The sequence below is a fragment of the Zalophus californianus genome, chromosome 7 (assembly GCF_009762305.2).
Source record: "Zalophus californianus isolate mZalCal1 chromosome 7, mZalCal1.pri.v2, whole genome shotgun sequence".
NCBI lineage: Eukaryota > Metazoa > Chordata > Mammalia > Carnivora > Otariidae > Zalophus > Zalophus californianus.
In genome coordinates, this window is record NC_045601.1 from 98,693,154 (window position 1) to 98,719,514 (window position 26,361).

The 26,361-nt window shown below is 44.3% G+C and overlaps 1 long non-coding RNA gene across 1 annotated transcript; it reads left to right on the top strand.

Moving 5' to 3' along the window:
- The first annotated feature begins 2,493 nt into the window (after nucleotides 1–2,493).
- LOC113926280 lies at nucleotides 2,494–21,548 on the top strand. The gene is made up of 3 exons (XR_003521265.1): nucleotides 2,494–2,603; nucleotides 16,765–17,014; nucleotides 21,250–21,548. It is a non-coding gene; the product is annotated as an uncharacterized LOC113926280 (long non-coding RNA).
- Nucleotides 21,549–26,361: the final 4,813 nt, after the last annotated feature.

The window sequence follows — 26,361 nt, forward strand, 5'->3', positions numbered from 1 at the left end:
GTCTGGGTCTGGGACCTATTCCCACACAGGAGTCAGTTGACCAACCATCCAGGTTTGCCCAGGACTAAGGGATTGGGGGACTTTCAGTGCTAAAACCAGAAGTGAGGGATTTCCCAGGTTGAGGGACTTACTAAGACTGGAGACTCGGGTTTCCTGGGATGTGGGACTTTCAGTGCTAAAACTGGGACAATGCTGGGGCGCCTGGGTGGCTCAATCGTGAAGCGTCTGCCTTCGGCTCAGGTCATGGTCCCAGGGTCCTGGGATCGAGTCCGGCATCAGGCTCCCTGCTCCGCGGGAAGCCTGCTTCTCCCTCCCCCACTGCCCCTGCTTGTGTTCCCTCTCTCACTGTGTCTCTCTCTGTCAAATAAATAAAATCTTAAAAAAAAAAAAAAAAAACTGGGACAATGCCTTCTGAGAAGGGGGTAGGACGGACCCTGGTTCTAATTCTCACTGGCATTTCCTAACAGTATTACCCTGGGCTAGTTCCTTTTCTCTGAGCCATAAGACTCCACCACCGGTACACAAAATATTTCATCCCTTCCACACACACCACACACTACTTGAGCCTAACTTCCCAGTTTTCTCTAAACCTGAAATCCAGCTGGTTTACCGAAACACGCATAAATCTGACCTCAGTCGAGTGGAGTCTCTGTCCATGCTGCATGCCCTCTTCAGGTCCCAATCTAAGACTTGTTTCCTCCAGAGGTAAAACAGCACAGGCTGTAGCTGGACTGCTGGGTACAGAATGCTCACTGTGCCAACCCCCTACTTACTGTGCAATCTCTTAGTTACCAAATCTTCTGTGGGCCTTAATCTCGTCCTTTGTGAAGTGGCACTTAAATCATGCCTGTTTTATAGCATACATGGATGCTTTTCTATACATGAGAGGTATTTAGCACAGTGTCCCAAACAGGCAGGTAAACAGATAATAAATGTCCACTAGCCTCTTCCTGGACCACTTCCACCCATATACTTCTTATTCCCCCTGAAACCTGTACAGAAATAAGTCCCTAAATTCTGCTTCCCTCAGAGCCTTGGCTATAGATAGCTCAGACACACCGATCATGATCCAGGAATGCTATTTTCTCAGAAATCAAATCCTGTGCACCAAGGGCCCTTGAAGGACTACATAGCTTACCTTCCCCACTCTGGCTGCATCTTTAAAGAGGATCAGCCCAACCCTCTTGATCTTTCAATGTTGGGGTCCTTTATAGTATGGATAACAACCTCTCCACATTTGGCAAAGAGTCCTTTGAGTCCTTTTTGCTGGTGTCCCAGCTCAGGCCATTAATGAACAATGTTCTGAAATGGTAGGGCAAGACACATGGCAACAAGAAGTCTTACAAGGAAGCCATGAGCTCCGAACGTCTTCAAGAAATCCATGAGTTGGGGCGCCTGGGTGGCTCAGCCGCTAAGCGGCTGCCTTCGGCTCAGGTCGTGATCCCGGGGTCCTGGGATCGAGCCCCACATCGGGCTCCCTCTCCCTCTGCCTGTCTGCTGCTCCCCTTGCTTATGCTCTCTCTCTCACTATCTCTGTCTCTGTGTCGAATAAAAATAAATAAAATCTTAAAAAAAGAAAGAAAGAAAGAAATCCATGAGTTAAGGAAGAACTGGACCTCCCAAAGCTTTCATTGGAAGGATTACAAATAAATCCACCACCCACAGCAAAGTTCTCACCTACCCATCCTGTCTGAGAAGATTCTACCTTTGACAGATGTTAACAAATCTACACTACCTCGTTACTGAGATCTCAACTCCACACTGACACCAATGAAACTTAAGACCACGGCACCCCGGGGCTGGGAGGGGAAAAGAAAGGGCAACCTGGCCAGGGTGTAGGCCCTGGGAACTCATCACAGCTGGAAGTTGGTTTGGTTTTCAAAAACCCTCTCAACAAAGTGCAGTCATCTATCTCTGTCTTCCCCCTGTGCCTAGATGGGGCTCTCAAGGAACTTGGCCTTCCGAAAGAGACTTCGGTCATACAGCGACTCCATTCCCACCTGGAGGGGAGGATGGAGAGAGGAAGGATGGAGAGCGGCAGGATGGAGGCCCTGGCCTGGCACGTGGAGGGGTGCCACGGCACCTAACCTCGCATCCTCCTGGTTCTTGGCCCAGCTCATGGCGGGACCATCAACTGGTCGGGCTCGGCGCCGGCCCGGCTCCCCGTGGAGGCCCCCGGGTCCGGGCTGGAGACGCACTTTCGGGGGTGGCCTCTTGTCGGTCCTCCGCCCGGCCGGTGGTTCCCATGGGCTGCGCGCCCTCACTTGCTTCTGACATCCTGGACAGACCCCTCGCCGCCGTGGACGCAGCGCAGCCCGCTCGCTCGCCCTCGCCTCAGCCACAACCAAGGCGGCTCGTCGGGAGCCTCCACCTGACTTGATAATCTCAAATCTGGGGACCCGGGGCGGGGGGGCGGGCCCACCTCTGCCACACCTCATGCTCATTGGCTGAACCTGCCAGACACTCAGCCGTGCGCCGGCATCCCATTGGCCTCAACCGCGCGCTCTCCAAATCCGAGGAAACTTGTGGTCTCAGAAGGCCGCCGAGCCAGGGCCGGGCAGAGGACTGGAATCCGAGAGTGGGAATTCAAGAAAAGATAAAACGTGAGTCTAATTTCAAACTTAGGCTATTTGTACCGATTTCTCTTTAGACCTCGATAAGCAAAATTCACGGTCAACGAATCAAGCTTTTCTTATTTAATTGCCTTTCCCATGAAGAGGCAGCAGGGGGCACTAGATGCTCTAGTTTCATTCGGGTAGGCACGAAATTTTGGCCTTGTCAGAGTTACTCTCAAACATCAAATAGTTTGCTCTTAGAAAACAGGGATGGTTACAAAACTGAACGGTAAATGGGGAGAACAGGGCGATGAGCTACGTGGAAGAACGTACGAAAAAGGTACGCGACTTCTGCGTTACAGACTGTTGGCTAAGGAGTGCAGTTTCTTTACGGGGAGGGGAGGTCAATTACAGGACCTAGGGGGAGTTTTAGGTGGGCTCTGAAAGAGAGGCAGGCAGTGGAGAGTGACCACAGGGCACCGGCCAACTTCCTGTCCTAAGTCTGCCATTTGGACCCGTTTTGAACCTTTGCCAAGGACACGGGACTTCCCCGTGCAAGAAACGGGACCGAGGGCTTTCCCGGGACTTGGGACTTTCCTATAAACAATAATAATAACAACTAACATTTAATGAGTACCTGCTGGGTGCCAGCCACCTTCCACTTTACGATATCAACTTTCTTCAATCTTCACAACGACCCTCTGAGGTAATGCTATGTCATTCCCATTTTACAGAGGAGGAAACTGAGGCAACTTGCCAAAGTTCAGGTAAACAGCTGAGCAGTGTCAGATCCAGGTTTCAGAAAAGAAGGTGCATGCAGGCTCTGCGGTCTTTCTGCAGGGGTTTGAATCACAACTCCCACTGTGTATATTATGAATACAGGAAAGCACATAATATTATGACTAGCACCTAGGAAATACCCAAGTGTTTGCTATTATTATTAAAAAAGTGGTCTTTGCTTTCCAAGAGCTTAAAATACACTTTAAGAGGTTGGTAAGAGTCATAAAGCAGAAGCACCTATTGAATGGATGAACGGGACGGATAATAGATGCACGTTAGGTGTTCAGAGGAGGGAACAGTTGTGAAACAGTAGTCAGGTCTGGGTCACAGGTTGCTGGGGATTGTACCTGCTTAAAGTTCTATCCAAGCAACCGGCCTCTGATCCTCAACCGCTTGAGCTAATCATTACATTCTTTGTGTTTGATTCTCATATGGGTGTGTGTGTATGTTTAAAAATATCAATTTTTACTAATCACTAAAATTCTCTTAAGGAATGCTGTCATATCTACTTTTTTAGCTGGAAGAGGCGTTTATTACTTTTGCAAAACATCTGTTAGATGTCAAGCTGTGGAGTAGGACTCAAAAATAAACAGGTGCTGAGTCAGAGACTGACTCTGGAGTGAGGGGGGGGATGAGAAAGGATATTATTTTAATTGAAACATGAAGTCTGACAGGGAGCCAGTGGTCAAGGAGTCAGGAGAACCACGCTGGGGGCAGCAGGAATGGTCTGAGCGAAGACCTTGGGGGTAGGGAGGGAAGGGCTCTGTGCCTTGTGAGAACCAAGGGAGGGGAGGGTATTTGGTTGGGGCTGGAGAATTGTGAATTAGAAGCAGAGTGAATGGGTTCAGCAACAAGCCCTGTTCACAAAGAGCCCGGGGTGAGTATGGTTTCCTGCCTCTGAGGCTTCCATTTAAATCATCTGGACTGTGCAGCCTGCAGATGTTTCTGGGTGGAAACTTCATGGGGTGAGAGAGGTCATCTTTGTGCACAGCTTGTTTTTCATTGGTTGTCCTCAACTGAGTTTAATGCTCTGTGTCTGTGTACACTTAAATCCGGAATTTGTCTTGAATGAAATGACTCCTCACTCTCGTGCTTTGCTGAACTGTAAAAGAATTATGTTTGTGTCTATGGTAAAATGGATTTACATACATTCACTAGCATACATGCTTAACTCGATCTTACCCAAAAGAGATTTCTTGGAAATAAAACACTGCAAAAATTAGAGATAGCTCCATTTTTCTTTTCTTTTTTTTTTAAGATTTTATTTATTTATTTGACAGAGAGAGAGAGAGCGAGAGCGAGAGCACAGGCAGGAGGAGCGGCAGGCAGAGGGAGAGGGAGAAGCAGGCTCCCAGCAGAGCAGGGGGAGCCTGATGTGGGACTCAATCCCAGGACCCCGGGACCATGACCCAAGCCGAAGGCAGTTGCTTAACCTACTGAGCCACCCAGGCGCCCAAGATAGCTCCATTTTTCCTATTCTCTGAGCTCCCATGGAGCTACTACTGTATTTGTGATACTTGGAGTGGAAAAATCAAACAAAATTGGGTTCTTGAGAAAGAGGACTTGATGTACAGGGTTAATCCATTTGCTTCTGATCTTTTTGAGCAAACAGCCCTTAATGCAATAAAAAATGGCATCTTTGAGGAAAAGCAGTTTATCTTGTTTGAGAAGGCTGCTTTTTCTCATTATATGTAAATGTTGCTTTGATAACACATTTTAAACAGTGTTTTTAATTTAAAAGGAAAAGTCCCAAGAGAAGGTGTAGGCTGAAAAATAGGGCATGATAATATTCGAAAACGTACAATTGAAGAACATTCTAAGAGTCCTGTCAGCAGGGCAGTGTGGCTGACTATAAAGGTGAAATTGGGTCCAAATTTAATGAGAGGAAAGATTCTGTCCCTTTCTCCTTACAGTTGGGTCTAAGAGGCTAATTGCTACAGTAAGTTTAGGTGGTATCTCCAACAAATTTCTTGGAAAGAAGGACACCGACTATTAAAAGAGCTGAAATACAAATCAGGTGTGCATAGGGTGTTAATTTTAAAACAACAACACACTGCTCAGGTGAGCTTTAATGAAGATTATCGGGATGAAAGTAGAAAGGAAGAAATTGGAAATTGCATTGTTTATGAAATAACTTTTTAAAAATTTTGGTAAATTATTCCAATTAGCAAAGTGGTTAATAATGTTGGCTTTTAGTCTTAAGTTCAGTTAGTGAAGTTTCAAGGTCAAGAGCCTGCTAGATGAGTAAGAAATGCCCAAGGCCTCTCCCACACATTGACTGGGCCGATGGCCAAAATGTTATAGGGTGTTTCTGTGTCCGTTCCCTTTTTTTTTTTAAAGATTTTATTTATTTTTCAACAGAGAGAGAGAGAGAGAGAGAGAGAGAGACAGCGAGAGAGGGAACACAAGCAGGAGGAGTGGGAGAGGGAGAAGCAGGCTTCCCCGCTGAGCAGGGAGCCCAATGCGGGTCTTGATCCCAGGACCCTGGGATCGTGACCTGAGCCGAAGGCAGACGCTTAACGACTGAGCCGCCCAGGTGCCCTTCCCTTTTGCAAAGATGTATCTACAGACAGAACTTTAAGAAAACTCACCCCGCCCCTTTTCCTTAAATATCTCCTTGGAGGCTTCTGAGATGTTTAATTTAGTGGTTCCCGAACCTGCTGCCCACTGGAACCACCTGGGCATCTTTAAAAACTACCAATACCTGGCTCCCACCTCCAGCTATTGTGATTTACCTGGGATGAGCTGCGACCCAGAAATGGGGAATGTTTTAAAAATCTTTTTTAAAATCTGATCTTTTTATAACTGTAGATTTATATGCATTTGTAAAGAAATAATACAGAGAGATTCCTTTTATTCTTTACCCAGTTTCCCCTTATGGTACCATCTTCCAGAACTGTAATAGAATATCACAACCAGGTATTGACATTGATATAGTCAAGATGCAGAACATGTTCATCACCACAAGGATCCCTCCCTCCTGTTGGCCTTTTATAATCACACCCATTCCCTGCCCACTCCAACCCCTTGTAACTTCTGACAACCACTAACCTGTACGCCATTTCTATAATTTTGTCATTTCAAGAATATTATATAAATGGAATCATATGGTAGGTAAACTTTGGGGATTAGTTTTTTTCACTCAGTGTAATTATCTGGAGATTGATCCTGGTTGTTGCCTGTATCAATAGTTAGTTCCTTTTTATTCCTGAAGTAAGTACCTGGTATGGATGTGCCACAGTTTTTTTAACCATCTGTGTGGCTTTCAGGTTTTGGCTATTAGGAATCAGCTAATCTAAGAATTCATGTACATATTATTGTGTGAGCATATATTGCCATTTCTCTGAGATAAACATCCAGGAATAGAATAGTTGGGGTGTATGATAGGTGCACGTTTAGCTTTTAAAAAAACGATTTTTTGGAGTGGCTATACCATTTCACATTCTTACCATCAGCGTATGAGTGATCCAGTTTCTCTGCATCCTTGTTAGCATTTGGCAGTCTCTCTTTTATATTTTAGCCCTTCTGAGAGATGTGCAGTGATATCACATTGTGGTTTTAATTTGCATTGCCCTACAGGCGAATGATGTTAGACATTTTTCCATGTGCTTATTTGTCACCATTTGGCAAAATGTCTCTTCATGTCTTTTATCCATTTTCTACTTGGGTTACTTCTTATTTTTTTACTGTTGCATTTTGAGAATTCCTTATATGTTCTGGATACTAGTTCTTTGTCACATATGTGGTTTGCAAATGTTTTCTCCCACTCTGTAAAGAGCTTGTCTTTATGCCTCCAGTAGAGTCACAGAGCAAAAGTTTTAAATTTTGATGCAGTCCAATTTATCATTTTTTCCTTTTATGGATTGTGCTTCACATTAATCAAGGACTATCCAGCGTTATGAACAGAGCAGACATTGCATCCAAGAAAATAGAATGCTTCACTACAGAAATCTTTCATGTTAAAACTTTCCAGCCAGGGGTGCCTGGGTGGCTCAGTCAGTTAAGCCTCTGCCTTCAGCTCAGGTCATGATCTCGGGGTCCTGGGATTGAGCCCCGCATTGGGTCCCTGCTCAGTGGGGAGTCTGCTTCTCCCTCTGCCTCTCCCCCTGCCACTCGTGCTTGCTCTCTCTTTCAAATAAATAAACAAAAATCTTAAAAAAAAGAAAAAAACTTTCCAGCCAGATGAGGATGTTCATTTCTGTTTTCTTGTTTAGTTGTATTGACTTTTTTAGGGATGTTCATGGTTTCAGAGATACCTCATGGACATATAGGTAGACTTACAGCTTCCAAAGATTTGAACTGCAAAACTGCTAATGTTACAGACAAGATCCTCTCAAAGAAAGAGCTCTCTACTCATGGGCACATGGAATTGATGAATATAAGGATAATTTCTGGACTGTCACGAACGGGCCATGCAATTTCACCAAATAAGTAGTTCATTGTGTAGGGGAAAAAAGATTTATTGCCATGATGGGAAGAGGTCAGGAAAAGGCTCACATGTCCCAACTGGAATCACAACTCATTCATTTGAATAGAGTTACTGCTCATTCATTTGAAAAATAAAGTGAGGAGATTAAGCACAGTCCATGGGGATTATGAATTAAGGGCAGTATATTTCTTATTCAGAATGTAGGGGGAGGAAGAATATTTGTATAGTCAGAGCAGTGAATTTCCAGTTACTGGAAGTTTTTGACCAAACCCTGGACCACCACGTAGCAGGACTGTTGGAAAGGTGAATCAGGTACTAGGAAGTAAGTTACAATAGTGAGTTTTGAGAGCCTATCCAATCCTGAGCATCTCTGGCATCATGACCCTTCTCCAAGGTAAGATACAGATGTGTTCTGGAGATGAAGAACATAGGCAGGACTGATCCCAAGAAATTTGGGCAAAGATGATTGGAGGAGGACCTTCTCTAGATAAAGTTAGATTTATGGAGCTGGGAAAGACTTTGGAGGGAGGTTTATCATGCTCTTGATAAAGAGACGGAAAAATCGTATTAGGCTGAACTGTGAAGTCCCAGTGGCTTCACACAAGAAAAGCTTATTGTTCTCTTGTGCAAACTCCTTCATGAATGTTCTTGAAGTGACTTTCCTCCAAGTGATGACCCAGTGACCCAAGTTCCTTCTATCTTGTTGCATGGCCCTCGAACACATGGCCTCTAATATCTAAGTGAAAGGGGGAGAGAGTTCAGGAAAGGCACCTGGGTACTTAAAATATCTGAGCCCTGAGTGTTTCATGCCTCACTTTCACTCACATCCATTAGGCAGAATCAGTCACACAGCCAACCTAATTTCAAGGGAGGCTGGGAAACAGAAGACCAGGCAGGTCATCGGTGCACACCAATAGTTTCGGCCATAAGAAGCGAAGACACAGAAGGGTGCCATGATTTCCATGATTTCATTACGACCACTGTGTTAGGTTGTGTTAATGTGTTCATATAGCCAGAACTAAGATTAGGTGGGATGACCGATAAGGTTGAATATGATATATGATGGTATTTGAACCCTTCCATGGACTGGTCCTGGCCCTTCCATCACCCTTTTCTGCTACTCCCTGCCTGGCAGCTAGTGCCCCATCAAAACAGAACTGTTTGTAGTCCCTCATGCCCACCTGGCCTGCTTTTCTCTTGCTGCCCCTTTCATAGATGTGAATACTTTCTTTCTTTCTTTTTTAGAGAGGGGGCGGGGCAGAGAGAGAGGGAGAGAGAGAGAATCCCAAGCAGACTCCACAGGCAGAGAGGAGCCTGATGACCCTGAGAACATGACCCGAGCTGAAATCAAGAGTCTAACCCACTGAGCCACCCAGGCACCCTGTGAATACTTTCTACTGCTTCACCTAACTCCTTCTTGTTTATTTATTCTTTCAGACTTAACAGTAACATCTGTTCTTCCAGGAAGCCGATCCTAATTTCCTTATTTCCCAACTCCCCAGTTTGGGTTAGGTATACTTCTATGCTCCCACATTGTCCTATCCATATCTCTCACAGCATCAGTACTAAAGGTTATGTCATTATCCATTTATGATTCTGTCTCCTGCACTACACTGTGTACTTCTTGTAAGCAACTCTACTTATTAGAGTTGAGATTTTCCTAGCTCTTGGCATGCTGAATAATTTTGGGTTGTATCTTGGACAGTTTGAAGATTATGTTATGAGACTCTGGGTCTTGTTTAAATCCGATGAAATATTGACATTTTTTTGTTTTAGTAGGCAATCAACCCAGTTGGTTTTAGGCTGCAAGTTCTGACCAGCCTTCTGTGGATTGTGGCTTCAAAGTCGGTTGTTTTCAAAGCCTTTGCAGGGCTACTGGGATCAATCTGATGTGTACGCCACCTAGTGGCCGGTCTGACCCCTTGGCCGCGATCTCTCCCGTGGTTCATTTCTCTGTCTAGGATACACTCTTTACGGTCAGATTCACGCATGCACACCCTGGGAATAAACCTCGGTTCGTAAACAATTTTACCAGTGCCCCCCAGGTGCTTCCTCTCTGAGATTTCCCCGGAGCTTTTTAGTTCCCTTAAGAGTCCCTTTTTGGTCCTCATCTGCTGTTCATTTCCTATGAACTGTGCCCATACCTGGGGTCGTTGTTTTCATTCAGCAAAAATGGGATGGACCGCTCCCACTGCACTGTGCCAATTTTTTTTTTTTTTTAATTTGGATAGTAAACTCAATGAGCCATACGTCCACAAGAAAGTACGGAAAGGTTTATTACTTACATCATCGAACTTTCTGGAGAGAGCAAAGAGGGCTCCCAAGCTGGTCTGAAAATGGCTTGAAAGAGCCAGGAATGGGGACTGGCTTGGTGTTTCTGATGGCCAGGGGGTGTGGTTGTGGCGAATGTCCCTGCTCGCAGGCTGGATCTCCATGGTTTGAACTTCCCACTGGTGAGAAAGGAGCAACTGAGCCTTCCTACCAGCTTCATCCAGATGTGGGACAGAAAGTGAAGGGGGAGTGGTGAGGCTGGAAAGCTGTCTGCAATCAAACATCAAAAAATAGAGTCAGACTCTTCATTACTGTGGCCAAGAGGCGGGAAGACAGAGAGGGGAAAAAAAAGCAGTAGGCATTTGTGCCCCTCTCTTGGGCCGCTGTTCTTGCAGCCAGAGAGGAAGGTTCCTTCCACCCCTCAGAGTTTTAAGGACCTGCAGGCTATCAATGGGCTGGGTGGTTTTGAGAGATTAAGGAAAAGAAAAAGGAAAATGAGAAATTTTCTCCATTCTCTCTGAATGTTGGGAGATCCTTTCACCACTGCTCATGTCAAAACAGAAGGGCCTTTCCTGGAGCTCTCTCTGTCCTTGCCGGTGCTCCATTCCAGGTTTTAGGCTGCCTTGAATCCAGGGCACGGGATACCGGGGGGAGAAAAGTGGTAAGCTCACCACGTGTTGAGCAGTCCTTTGAATTTCCATCTTTTTCCCAAGCTACCTGCTATTTACTTTTCATAGTAAATACCTGCTCCTTGTGTTCTGTCCAGGTTTTAAAAGCTGCATCCAGTGGGAGGGACAAGGCTTGTTAGTCCAGCTTAGTCCATTTTACATGGAACCCTGGAATCTATCTTATGCCATTTTGTTCACCCGGTGCCTAGCACAGCACCTTGTACGTGGAAGGGACTTAACAGATGTTCATTGAATGAACAAAGTGAATGGCTGAATGAATGAGTGAACAAATCAAAGTCATGTGATTTACTTACAAATAACACAGAAATTCTCATGTTTTCAAAGACAAATTTCTGATTACCACCATGCCATGGCCAATGTTCCTCAATGCTCTTGCTGGGAGAGTGTGGGATCCTGTACAGAGAGGATTCTAGCCTCAGTTAATAAAAAATTAATTTTTCTTTTTTAAAAGATTTTATTTATTTGAGAGAGAGACAGTGAGAGAGACAGCGAGAGAGCACAAGTGGAGAGGAGGGGCAAAGGGAGAGGGAGAAGCAGACTCCCCACTGAGCAGGGAGTCTGACATGGGGCTGGATCCCAGGACCCTGAGATCATGACCTGAGCTGATGGCAGACGCTTAACTGACGGAGCCACCCAGGTGCCCCCCAAAATAATTTTTCTTGTTGAATCTTTAAATCAATGAAGTATTTGAAAAGCAGAAAGTTGCTATGTCTCTGGAAAGGCTTTTGGTTGTACAGGTTTGAGAAGGTACTTTCTTAAACTCTGTTCTTCCCTTGCCTGTTCCAGGATTAAAATAAAATAAAGCAAAACTGGCCAAGCACTTCCTTCAGTGGTACATGCTTAAGGTCCAGTTACCATACAAACAGGCTGCACTGTATGTTTAAAAAGAACTCTGCAGAGCTCTGCTGTTCATTCATCTCCTTCTAAACAGTCTGCATGTGAATTATGGGATCCATTTACACTCAGAATGCTAGAAAACCCCAAGCATTTGAATGGCAGGCTCCTTTAATCTTAAGCTGCTGTGACCCCCGCCTGTGACAGGACTCAGCCGACGCGTCCAACATGAAATCAACTCCAGCTCATCTTTTCCATTCTTGAATTCGCCTTTGACAAGGACCCCAGGAGTCAATGGGACCTCTGTGTGTGGATGGGATTCCCAGGAGAGTCAGGAAGGGCGGGATGATTCATGATATAAAACATCCCAGAGGGACTCTGCTTCCCTTTTAATTTTGTGTCAGTGGGGGGAGTTTTGGAAACTGATGCTGATGAGGACAGAATTCTCATCGGGAGCTAAACAGGATCCCTAACAGAGAAGAAACACAAGCTTCTGAGAACCAGGATCCAGTTCTCTTGACACGGAGGCCACACTAGTGAAGGGCAGCCAGCTAAGGAGGGTGTGCACCTCCTTTAAATGTGCTGGGGACTTGACCCCCTTCTGCAGAACCTTTTTTCATCGATTCCATAGGAAGAAATCAGTTATCTGCTCTGAGTCATTGAATGCCATTTCTCTCTGTGTCTGCTTTTCTCTGTTCCCTTTTTGTTCTCTCTGGGTGCTTTAGCTTTTTCTGTCCTGGTTTATCACAGGTATGAATTGCATCCATATCAGGAGTTCTCTCTTATGGCAGATTTGGCACCAAATGGACAAGTTAAAACCTTCCAAATAGAATCTTAAAAAAATAAATAAAGGGGGGCGCCTGGCTGGCTCAGTCAGTGGAGCATGCGACTCTTAATCCTGGGGTTGTGAGTTTGAGCCCCACATTGGGTGTAGAGATTACTTAAAAATAAAATCCTTTTTTTTAAAGATTTTATTTATTTATTTGACAGAGAGAGAAAGAGAGAGCACAAGCAGGGGGAGCTACAGGCAGAGAGAGAGGGAGAAGCAGGCTTCCCACGAATCAAGGAGCCCAGGGCAGGGCTCCATCCCAGGACCCTGGGATCATGACCCGAGCCGGAGGCAGTTGCTTAATTAACTGAGCCACCCAGGTGTCCCAAAATAAAATCTTTTACCCCCCCCCCGCCCCCCCCGCAAAACCTTCTATAAGTCAAATCCAGTTCCAAGGGACTCCAGGGAGCTATTCTTTGTACTTTTGACACAATGGTTTCGGTTTTATCTGAGCTTTGTATTATTTACTACAACCTGGAACATCTTTGGTTATAGAAGAATTTTTGTTGACGTGGGACTAGGTTGGCCACAGAATCCATTCCCTGCACCCACCAGCACAATCCCAGAGGCCCAGTAACCTGCTGGGGTACATCGTCCAGGTCAGTGATGATTTGGTCTGAGATATCTCCTGGAGGAGGACTCCTGGGGGTGCACTTGGGTCCTCTAAAGACCTGGACCCCTGTGGGGGACCTCCCTGCCTCTACTCCTTTCTGGTTGTTCCCTGGGAGTGTTTGTTCCTTCGTTTATGTCTGGATTCAGCTAACAGGAAAGAGAATGAAACTATCTACTTGAGTTTTTTTTTTTTCTCCCTTTATTCCTCCTCTCCTCCCAAACACAGAGAAAGGCAGATGAGAATCATAAATGCATCTTCACTACAAGTATTATGAATCTCCACATTTTCTTTCATTTTAGGGGACTCCCCCCTGTAAAAACTGCACAGGTAAAGGATGTGTGTTGTAGAAGAACTAGAAGACAGGGATTTTTAAAAAGAGAGAAAAGAAACCTCCAAAAATGCCTTCCCAATAAAAAAAAAATCAGGCTTCTTAATTACTTCACTCTTTCCACTCTTTCTGGGACTCAGTTCCTGCTATTTTTCGTCAACTATTGTTCTTCCCCTGTATCTGGATGGTACCCCTGGCAACCAGCATTTTTCCCCCACCACATTAGCTAAGTTGCTTTGAAGAAAGTGTTCTCCCAAATAAAGTACACAAGGCACACGTATCCATAATAGAACAAAATATTCTCGTGGACAATTTAAACAACTCTCTTATAAGGAAGTGATGCTTTGGTACTGCTTCTTAGGTCGGCTTCCCCTGACCAGCCTCAGTCCTTATGCTTCTTGACCCTGGGCAATTTGGCCTTTGTGGGTGACTCAGAGTTTCTTTCTTAGATCCTCTGAAGGGTGGTGGTTCCTTGCCAGGCCTAACAGGTCTCTCCCAGCTCTCAGCCTTGTAAGCAGTTTCTTTCCTTGTATGTTCTTAACTCCATGCCTCTACAAACTCCTTTTCCCATTTTGGGGGCAAGTGTGGCATATATAAACATCAATCTGCACATTCAGGGATGCAAGAGATTTCATCTTTTTTTTTTTTTTTCCTGTAAGCCACTTGTTTTCTACTTCAAACCTCCATTTCATCCGATGGAAGGAGTTTAATCTGTCAGTGTGGGATTTACACACACACACACACACACACACACAGACACACACACACAGACACACACACACACACATGCACACATCCAGTCTAGGTCACTATCTATCCTTGCTGGCATCCCCTGAACTTCGCCTGCTCCTGCCTGGCCTTTGGACTATGTGGGTCCGTGCTAAGTCATCCTTGCCCTAAGTTCTCCTCCAGCTCCAGCTTGCTCTCAGCTCAATTCTTCACTACTTTGAGGTGCAGAGGATGGGTCTTCTCTTTCCACACAATGCTGGGAAAAGTGAAAACCTCCACGGGGCTATCAGTGGCCTTCATCACATTTCAGGTATTCCGGGGTGTAAAGGTGTCTGGGGCCTGTTTCAAAGCCTATGTGCTGGCTGGCTACATCGTTTGCTGGACCCCATACAAGATGAAAACATAAAGTTGGGGACGGGGTAGGGAAAGTCAACCACCCCCGTTCACGGGCCCCCAGCAGACAGATGGTCCCGAGGGGATCATAGCCTTCATGCCATACACACGTGCCATACACATATACATACATAAGGCCCTATGTCTGGATTGGGGCTGGACCAGAGACCCCACTGCATTGCCCACCCAGTGGCTGTGGCACCCACCACCTGAGGTGCAAAGGCACCTGCCTTGTTCTCATCTCCAGATGCCTTAAGGCCTGTGCACCAGGGCCTGACACCCTCTCCTCCTCTCTGCACCTGTACCAGGTATGGAAGGAAGCCTAGCAGGGCCATGACACCAGGGCACCAGGGAGCGAGTGGTGGGGCACCCCAGGAGACAGCTGGGGGCAGGATTCCCTGTGAGCCAAGTCTCCAAGCCCCAGGGGCATGCTCCATTGCCCTACCTCACTCTACTTTACAAATCATACATTCCAAGTTAAAACTGTGAAGAATTTCAAGACAGCCACTGCAGAGCATTAAACCCTAGTGCCAGGCCCTTCTGAGCACCTTGTCCTGTGTACCCGCACTGACCACGTTAACCTAGTTTGCTTCTGTACCTAGATACACGAAAGCCAGGAAGTAGGCTTCTTTCTTGTATGACATCATCCCTTGGGGCAATGAGAATAAAACAGTTCTGGCTATTGCCTAGAACAGGGGGTGGGGTGAGAAGAGTAGGGAAGGGAAGTTCCTGGGAGTAATAGGAATTTTCAGAAAGAGAAAAAGAACACCCAAATTCGTATTTCAAAAACTGTTTTCCCACCACATAAGCATCTGCCAATCCCAGCACTCATGGACTTTGGCTGTCATCCTTCATCTGGGTCACCAGTGGACTTACGGCAGGGCACCAGCCCCCCCCCCCGGACATCACCCAGGTTGCACCTCAAACAGTAGCCTGCATCTCTGCTGAGGTGGGAGGGGGCCTTAATTTCTAGGACTTGGGCAGAGCTCTGCTGAGGTTTTATGCCACCTGGCCAAGCTCTCTCAGAGTTGTATTTTAAAATCTGAACATGTTCTTCAAAGTATGGCGCCCTCGACCTGCAGCATCAGCATCACTTGGGAACTCGTTAGAAATGCAAATCCTCGGGGAGCCTGGGTGGCTCAGTTGTTAAGCGGCTGCCTTCTAAGCGGCTGCCTTCAGCTCAGGTCATGTTCCCAGGGCCCTGGGATCGAGCCCTGCATGGAGCCCTGCATGGAGCCCCGCATGGAGCCCTGCATCAGGGCTCCCTGCTCAGCGGGAAGCCTGCTTCTCCCTCTCCCACTCCCCTTGCTTGTGTTCCCACTCTCGCTGTGTCTCTCTGTCAAATAAATAAATAAAATCTTAAAAAAAGAATGCAAATCCTCAGGCCTGCCCCATACCCTCTAAAGCTGAAAGTCGGGGGGGGGGGGGGTTGCTCAGAGAGGGTTTCAACAATTTTCTAGTGATTTAATGCATGATAAAGTTTGAGAACCACTGCTCTAAACATATATTACATGGGAGATGTTTTTCAGGGGTCTTCAGTACGTTTTCATTTACAATCTTATAAAAAAATATTGGACCTAGTGCTCATTGTTTACAGTTCAGAAGATTGTAAGAAGGTTCAGCAATTCTAAAGTATGTCCTCTAACCACATGCTATGATATTTGGAATTCCTCCATTAGAAATGTGTTCCTTCGGGTTTGTTTTATTGTTCTCCTTTAAAAGGTAAAGTTTCTGTTTGGTAAGTTCACATAAAAGTGTCCGTGATGTCTGTTGTATTCTGCTTACCATGACTAGGAAGGGAGAGAAACATAGGAAGGGGAGTGAGCTGAACAAAGGGAAGCATTACTTAGGGGTGGCATATTGCTTAGGGCTGGTGTTTCTAGATCTTGTGAAATCACATGAGTAAAGACATTTATTGGAAATGGTCCCTATAGCTTAATTTTAAAATAAAATAAGGGGGAGAGAATGAAAGAGTGAGTTCATTGGGGTACATGGTGGATGAAACCTTGCTTCCTATGCTGTCACTAACTAGCTAAAATCATAGATAAGCTAAACTCAGCTTTTGTAGAATGTGGTGATATTGATTTCTGAGACATCATATCACTAGGATGTGGTTGCAAGTGACAGAAAATCTAGTTCAAACTGTTTTAAACTTTTAAAGAAAAAGGTAATCTATTAGCTTTGGGGGAAAAAAAAAAGGTCTAGAGATAGTTCTGACTTCAGAACAGCTTGATCAGTGTTCAAAAGAGGCCACAGAACTGAGTTGTTCTTCATTTTACTCTTTGCTGCTGTGTGTTGTTGGCTTCATTTTCAGACTATGTAAGTTGGCAAGATGGCAGCCCCAGCTCCAGCCAACATGGCTCCGTGGTTGAAGTCTGGATCTGAGGGCAAACCCAGGAGCCCAGAAAGAAAACCCAAAGGAGACTGATTGGCTCTGATTTGCCTCCCTTGAGTTATGTGCCTGTCCTTGAACCAATCACTGAAACCACAGGAGAAACTGATGCTCTGGATCATATGCCAAGCCTGGGTCATATACTATCCCTGGAATAGGAGATGGTGAGGAGGTATGGTCAACACCACAAAACCCACAAGGACTGAAGGTGGGAAAGGGTGGTCCCCCCATAAAAATTGGAGGCTTTTACTGGAAACGGGGCAAATGGATAGGGGCTGGCCAGGAAACCACACACGTCTACCACAAGGATCTCGGTTCCAACATTCTGTAATTCTGTGAGGTCCTCCCGTGGCCCAGAGTGCTGGCATAGAAACCACATTCACCACACTGCCCTCCAGATGCAACAGAATTAGGCTTGGGAGGAAGGCATCCTGTTTCTATTTAGCATGACTAAACTCATACCCTCCAACAGCCCTGACTGGGAAGGCTGTCCCTCCTGGCAAACCAGTCGGCTTCTCATTTCACCACAAGAATGTGTACAAAACCGTCCACACTCCTGCCTGGCTCTGCCACTCTGCTCACCTCTGTCTTCCCGTTCACCTCTGTCTGTCTTCTGTGCTCCTCTCAGCATGTCTGTCGCTTTCTTTCTTTCTTTCTTCATCTTTGTCTCCTGTCTGGTTTTCTCTGTTGCCTCTCTCTGTTTCTCTCTCTTTCCATTACTGACTGGCCATCTCTCTCTCTCTGCCTAGTTCTCCCTGAGTTTCCATCTTGGTTTCTCTCTGTTCTCTCATTCTGGGTTCTCCCTGTCTCTGTCTCATTCATTCTCTGTCCTATTCTGCCTATTTTTCTCTCTGTCTATTTAAGTACCTGTCTGTCACGTCCTCTACCAGCCAATTTATTTATTTATTTGAGAGAGAGAGAGAGAGAGAGAGCATATGAGCAGGGGGAGGGGCAGAGGGAGAGGGAGAGAATCTCAAGCAGACTCCCCACTGAGAGTGGAGCTCGACACAGGGCTCGATCTCATGACCCTGAGATCATGACCTGAGCCAAAATCAAGAGTCGGATGCTTAACTGACTGAGCCACCCAGGCACCCCGACCTGCCAATTTCATTCTTTGTGTCTACTTTCCCTTTCCCCTGTGCCTTTGTCTCTATTTTTCTTTCTTTCTGAAATAGACAGTTTTCACTGCTCCAGACAGGACTCTAAAATGTTCACACAATCCTGCTTTTTCCCTATGTTTCTCAGCAAGTGGACATACACTTCATAAGGATGGAGGGGAGATAGTGAGGGAGGGAAATTTAGAGGGAATAAGGAGGCATTGATTGGACCCCTGAGGTATATCACTGTGAGTAAGGGTTTGTTCAAGCCAAAAGATCACAGTGTGCACACACATACACACGCAGTAAAGTCACAAACCACCTTCAAGCGTGTGCTCAGCTTCTCCATCATAATTACACTTGGGTTTGGTTGAAGTTTCGTTTTTCTTGGTTGAATTTCTCCCGACGAATAGCTGCTCCCTGGATTCCTAAGCAGTTGGGATATCTGTAACGGAGACACAATCTCAGCACTGTGGCCGGCTCTTTACAACAGGGACAGTGAGGGAACTGACGTAGCCACAGTGTACCTTTGTGAGTCCTCCTCTGTGCATAGCGCAGCCCCTGTTTTCCTACGGGGGTCACCCACGTCCTGCCTCTCATGGACTGAACAGTCTCTAACGCCCAAATCAGGAAGGCCTGACATCAGGCCTTTCACCTCCATCTGCAATTTCTAACTCAATAGGAGACATTGCTGGGTTTTGAACAAAAGAATGTGGCATTAGTAGGAAATATTGATCCAACAGGTTTTGCACCCAGAGTTTATTTCTATGTGGATTCATTTTCAAAGGCCAATACCTTGGCTTCTGCAGACACCAGCGTATTCTTTACTATAATGTAAGTGGCAAGAAGAGTATGGGGTCATAGGACTTTTTTTTCTTTCCAACTTTAACACTTCACTGCTCCATGATGCTAAGCAGATAACCTCTCTGAGTCCCCATTTCCATATTCGTAAAATAAAGGATAACAGGTGCCTAGCCTAGCACCGTGCCTGGTACTTAGTTGGTGCTGATTAAATGTGTTCATTCATTTAGGACACTGATGCTCAGCTTTGGCTGTCTATTAGAATCTCTTAGGAAGCTTTTAAAAACTCTGAAGCCCAGGGTCCAGATTACCAGTTACATTTTGGAGTCTGGCAGCAGTATTTTGAAAAAAATCCTACCACACTTTCCACCCCACCTGTCTCCAGTATGCAGCCAAGCCTGATATCATCAATTTCAAAGGAGGTTTACATTAGCTGTGTGCTTGTTTTATATTTAATAAAGGGTCAAAGGCCCTGTTTTTAAAAGTGTGCTTGAGGACCCAGAATTTAAACTTGGACCACAGTCCTCGTGAATTAATTTCCCCAATTTCCGAAGATTACCTACTTCTATAACCTCATCTAAAATGAAAAGTGCCCCATAAAATATTCTTCATTTGGTTAAGGGGAAGTACATGTTAAACATTCAGTTCAATAGCATGTATTGAATAGTTTCCAGGTACTGAGAACTAAGCTAAACCAAAAGTCTCTATCTTCAAAAAATAATCCGTAACTTCAGAAGGTACACCACAGGTAAAAAAACAATGCTTTAGAAAACCAAACCAAACAAAACAAAACAAAAACTTCTTCCCCTTGGAAGTTGATGTCTTTAAGCACACACCCTGCCAAATTAATTTTCTGCTGACCATCAGCCCTCCTGCTGCTTTTGTCATGATGACCCTTCCTACGAAGAGGAACAGCAGTTGGGAACAGGAAGTTTGCAATGATGTGGGAGGTTTACTAGAAAATTCTCCTCTAAGAAAATAATTTCAGTGGTCAACATTGCTAACAAAAATACATGGGCTGACAAAAAAAAAGTCAAACAAGCTTTGTACTGTGTTCTTAATCTAAAAAAATTATGTGATATTCTGTGTGTACATTCATGCATTTCTTCCTCATTTGGATGATACTCGACACACTATGGAAATGCTATGTGTTTCTATTTTCCTTTGTTCTTACCTCTGCATTGGTTGTTCCCAATCTGGAACAGAGATGCAATCTCAGAAAGGAGATGTGTGAAAGGGGGTCCCACTCAAGAGAGTCTATGAGGGGCACCTCTTGACTCAGTCCTGCAAGTGATTGCTGTGATGTTCGTGTGTCATATCTCATGTGTGCCTCCTACATCTCCACTTTCCCCCTTGTTCTCTGGATCCCCATGATCACGGTCTCTGCTTCAGGGAACACTGACCCAAAGCTTGTTTCTGCTGGCCACATCAACTAGGACTACTCTCAGAGGAATTGAAACTGCTATCCAGCCTTGAGGGCCCCTCTAGTGGGAAAGATTTGGAGCCAAGAGGCCAGGATTCAGGACCTAATCTTTTTTTTTTTTTTATGTGATGTTAATCACCATACATTACATCATTAGTTTTTGATGTGGTGTTCCATGATTCATTGTTTGATTCAGGACCTAATCTTACTCTTTACTGTTTATATGCTTTTATCAAGCAAGCATATCTTTTATCAAGCATTGATCATATATTGATCATATCTTTGATCAAGCATTGATTGGGCCTTTCTTTCCTCATTTATAAAATGAAGGATACTAATATTACCTGCCTGATAAAGATTTTGTCAACTTCTAGGCACACCTCAGAGATAACACGGGTTCCATTCCAGACCACTGAAATAAAGCAAATACTGCAATAGAATCAAATGACTTTTTTGGTTTCCTAGTACATATAAAAGTTGTGTTTACACGATACTGTATCCTATTAAGAGTGCAGTAGTATTATGTCTAAAAAAACAATGTTAAATGAAAAATACTTTAGGGGCGCCCGGGTGCCTCAGTCCGTTAAGCATTTGACTCCTGATTTTGGCTCAGGTCATAATGTCAGGGTTCTGAGATCTAGCCCCAAGTTGTGCTCCGTGCTGGGCATGGAGCCTGCTTGAGATTCTCTCTCTCCCTCTGCCCCTACCCCCATCAGTCAATCAATCAATCAATCAATCAGACTTTATTGGCTAAACAATGCTAACCATCCTCTGAACTTTCAGCGAGTCGTAATCTCTTTGCTGGTGGAGGGTCTTGCCTCCGTGTTGGTGGCTGCTGACTGATCAGGGTGGTGGTTGCTGAAGGCTGGGATTTCTTAAAGGCAGTTTCTTAAAATAAGATAACAGTGAAGTTTGCCTCATCGATGGACTCTTCCTTTCATGATTTCTTTGTAGCGTGAGATGCTGTCTGATGGCATTTTATCCACAGTAGAAGTTCTTTCACAATTAGAATCTGTCCTCTCAAACGCTGCTGCTGTTTATCAACTCAGTTGATGTAACATTCTAAATCCTTTGTTGTCATTTCAGCAGTCTGCGCAGCATCTTCCCCAGGAGTAAACTCCATCTCAAGAAACCACTTTCTGTGTTCGTCCGTAAGAAGCAGCTTCTCATCCATTCAAGTTGTATCATGAGATTGCAGCAACTCAGGCTCATCCTGAGGCGCCACTTCTAGCTCTAGTTCTCTTGCTGTTTCCACCCCATGTGCACCTAACTTCCTCCTTGGAAGTCTTGAACCCCTCAAAGTTCTCCATGAGGGTTGGAATCCACTTCTTCCAAACTCCTGTTAATGTTGGGATTTTGACCTCTGAATGTTCTTTTTTTGTTTTGTCTTGTTTTAAAGATTTTATTTATTTATTTGACAGAGAGAGACAGACAGCGAGAGAGGGAACACAAGCAGGGGGAGTGGGAGAGGGAGAAGCAGGCTTCCCACTGAGCAGGGAGCCTGATGCGGGGCTCGATCCCAGGATCCCGGGATCATGACCTGAGCTGAAGGCAGACGCTTAACAACTGCGCCACCCAGGCGCCCCTCCCATGAATGTTCTTAATGACATCTAGAATCACAAATCCTTTCCAGCAGGTTTTCAGTTTACTTTGCCCAGGGCCATCAGAGGAATCACCATCTATGGCGGCTATAGCCCTTATGAAATGTGAATTAAATAACATCTAATTTAATTTATATTATAAATTTTATAACTTAATTTATAAATTATGGAATTTAATTATGAATTAAATAATAAGATTGAGAGTTGAAATTACTCCTCGATCCATGGGTTGCAGAACGGATGCTGTGTTAGCCGGCATGAGAACATTAACCTTGCTGTCAATCTCCATCAGAGCTCTTGGGTTACCAAGTGCATTGTCAATGAACCATCGTATTTTGAAAGGAATCTTTTTTCCTGAACAGTAGGTCTCAACAGTGGGCTTAACATATTTGGTAAATCATGTTATAAACAGATGTGCTGTCATCTAGGCTTTGTATATACGGAGTATAGGGAAAGTAGATTGAGTGTAATTCTTAAGGGCCCTAGGATTTTTGGAATGGTCAATGAGTACTAGCTTCAATTTAAGTCACCAGCTGCATTAGCCCCTAACAAGAGAGTGAGACTATCCTTGAAAGCTTTGAAGCCAGGCACTGACTTCTCTGTAGCTACAAAAGTCCTAGATGGCATCTCCTTCCAATAGAAGGCTGTTTCATCTACATTGAAAATCTGTTGTTGAGAGGAAAGGAAAGGAAAGGGAAGGGAAGGGAAGGAGAAGAAGGAGAAGAAGAAAGAAGGAAGAAGAAGAAGAAAGAAGAAGAAGGAAGGAAGGAAGGAAGGAAGGAAGGAAGGAAGGAAGAAAAAGAAAAAGAAAAGAAAGAGAGAGAAAGAAAGAAAGAAAGAAAGAAAGAAAGAAAGAAAGAAAGAAAGAAAGAAAGAAAGAAAGAAAGAAAGAAAGGGAAGGAAGGAAGAAAGGAAGGAAGGAAGAGCATCTATTGTTTAGTGTAGCCACCTTCATTAATTAGCTAGATCTTTGGATAACTTGCTGCAGCTTCTATATCAGCACTTTTATATTATGGAGATGGCTTCTTTCCTTAAATTTCATGAACCAACCTCTGTTAGCTTTGGACTTTTCTTCTGCAGCTTCCTCACTGCTCTCAGCCTTCAGAGAATTGAGGAGAGTTAGGGCCGTGCTCTGGTTAGGCTTTGTCTTAAGGGAATGTTGTGGCTGGTTTGATCTTCTATCCAGACCGCTGAAACTTTCTCTACATTAGCAATAAGGCTGTTTCACTTTCTTTTCATTTGTGTGTTCCACTGGAGTAGCACTTTTAATTTCCTTCAAGAACTTCTCCTTTGCATCCACAATTTGGCTAATTGCTGCAAGAGGCCTAGCTCTGGGCCTGTCTGAGCTTTTGTCATGCCTTGCTCACTAAACTTAATTATTTCTAATTTTTTATTTAAAGTGAGAGATGTGTTGCATCCCAATGTTTATAGTAGCAATGTCCACAATAGCCGAACTATGGAAAGAGCCCAGATGTCCATCGATGGATGAATAGATAAAGAAGATGTGGTGTGTATAACTACAATGGAATGTTACTCAGCCATCAAAAAGAATGAAATTGTGACATTTGCAACAACATGGATGGGGCTAGAGGGTATTATGCTAAGTGAAATAAGTAAGTCAGAGAAAGACAAATACCATATGATTTCACTCCTATGTGGAATTTAAGAAACAAAACAGATGAACATAGGGAAGAAAAGGAAAAACAAGACGAAAACAAAGAGGGAGACAAACCATAAAAGACTCTTAAACTGAGGGTTGCTGGAGGGGAGGGGTTGGGGCGATGAGGTTACAGGGTGATGGGCATTAAGGAGGGCACATGATGTAATGAGCACGGGGTGTGCAACTGATGAATCACTAAATCCTACCTCTGAAACTAATTATATACTATGTTAATTAAATTGAATTTAAATAAAATAAATTTAAAAAAATAAAGTGAGAGGTTTGTGACTCTTCCTTTCACTTGAACACCTAGAGGCCATTGCAGGGTTATTAATTGGCCTAATTTCAATATTGTGACTGAGGGAATAGGGAGGCCTAAGGAGAGGGAGAGAGATGGGGGAAACTGGTCAGTGGAGCAATCAGACACCTACAACATTTATCTGTTAAGCTTACTGTCTTATATGGGCATGGTTCATTGTTCCCCAGAACGATTTCAATAGTGACATCAAAGATCACTGATCACAGGGTGCCTGGGTGGCTCAGATGGTTAAGCGTCTGCCTTTGGCTCAGGTCATGATCTCAGGGTCCTGGGATCGAGCCCTGCATTGGGCTCCCTGCTTGGCGGGGAGCCTGCTTCTCCCTCTCCCTCTACTGTTCCCCCTGCTTATGCTCTCTCACTCTCTCTGTCAAATAAATAAATAAAATCTTTTTTTTTAAGATTTTATTTATTTATTTGACAGAGAGATAGAAAGAGAGCACAAGTAGGCAGAGTAGCAGGTGGAGGGAGAGGGAGAGGCAGGCTCTCTGCCGAGCAGGGAGCCTGACGTGCGGCTCGATCCCAGGACCCTGGGATCATGACCCGAGCTGAAGGCAGCGGCTTAACCGACAGAGCCACCCAGGCGCCCCAATATATAAAATCTTAAAAATAAAAAATCACTGATCACAGGTCATCATAACAAATATAATCAGAATGAAAAAGTTTAAAATATTGCAAGAATTAACAAAAAAATGTGACACAGAGACACAAGTGAGCAAATGTTGGGAAAATGTACCTATAGACTTGGTGGATGCAGGGTCGCCACAAACCTTCAATTTGTAAAAAATGCATTATCTGCAAAGTGCAATGAAGTGAAATCCAATAAAACAAGGCATGCCTGTATAGGCTTACATCATTTCATACAACTATTTTATATGTGCTCTTTTGTAATACTTTGAACCTATTTTCTTTATCTTTCTTTTTTTAAGTTTGGAAACATTTCACCTTAATATGAAAAACTTGTAATAAATGAACTGACCAAACTTTTTCTACAGACTTTAGCCTGCAAACCTCCTAGCACAAACCTTAGTTCAACCTTGCCCCCTTTGAATAGGTAATCCTGAATGCTCCAGGAGGAAAGTCAGATTTCAAAACACTTCATCTTGTTCTTTTCTCTTTTTTTCAGCCTTGGCTTCCCAGGTAATTTGTTACAGAAATCTGGCTGGGCTTCACAGTGGAGTCTGGAGGCCTTGTAGGGGATGACAAAGGAGGAAACAGATCTTGTCTTTAAACAAAGCTGAAGGAAGGGCAGAGAGCCAGTATTTGGCTATATGAGAGGCCTCCATATGCTGGCCCTCCCTGCCCAAACACTGGGGACCATTGTTCAGAGTTTGAGAATCATCACTGCAGCCTGTACTGATGAGTGCAGGAAAAAAAAAAAACAACAAAACACCACCACCACCAAAAATTGCCTTCCAAATACTCTTTCATAGAGAGAAATAGAAACTGCAAACAGTAAGCAATATTTCATCATTAGTTATTATAAAATGTTCATGATGTTCTTAGAAGATAAAAGGTGAGGATCTCTCAGGCTTCCCACCCCTGCCTACCTTGATCCACCCATCCTCACCTCACCTGAAAAATAGTTCAAATCGGACTTGTGTACATTACCCAAAGAACGTCCAGATATCCAAGTGTATCTACCTGTGAAATATGAAGAGAAACATGTTCTTCCTTCTTGTCTTCTGTTAAGGAGTTCAGGGAAGACAGTGATATTTACTGAGCTCCTGGCGTATGTCAAGGCGTTTTCATGGACAGAATTTAATTTCCATTATGAAACTTTGAGATAGGGATTCTCATGCCTATTGATGTGGAAACTGAGGGTCAGAATGATGAAGAGATGTATTCAAGATCACATAGCAAATAATTGGTAAGAACAGCATCTTAATCTACCTCAATCTACCTTCTTCCTTCCTTCCATTGATTCCTCTTCTAAAACATGAATGGAGAGTAGTATATAGCAAAACTATCACTGGAGTTCCTTAGCTAGTGAAATGGAAAAAATATTGAGCTTATTTTATTTTTTTTCTAAAGATTTATTTATTTTAGAGAGAGAGCACACAGCTGGAGGTGCAGAGGGAGAGGGAGAGAGCATCTCAAGCAGACTCCACACTGAGAGAGGAGCCCGACACGGGGCTTGATCTCAAGACCCTGAGATCATGACCTGTGCCAAAACCAAGAGTCGGAGGCTTAACTGACTGCACCACCCAGGTGCCCCTGAGCTTATTTTAAAATCAGTTAATCAGGTCTGGTTCTTTCCTCCTAAGAGACAACATAGACTGGTAAAAAGCCCTAAAAAATGAAGCCTTGCTGGTATTTGAAAATGACCACATTTTTTCAATAGGTGTCAGTGGATCAAATTTTGCCTTTCCATTGAAATCCCTGGGAAAGTAGAAAATACCACCTTTCCTCAAACCATGAGACCTGTCCAAAAAAAAAAAAAAATCCCAAACAAATAAAAACTCCCTGCCTTTCTTTAGAAAATAAACACAATCATTCTTGACTCACGAATATGTGGAGATCAGTTGAATTACATGTCTTAAGCAATTTTTTTTAAAGATTTTATTTATTTGACAGAGACATAGCGAGAGAGGGAACACAAGCAGGGGGAGTGGGAGAGG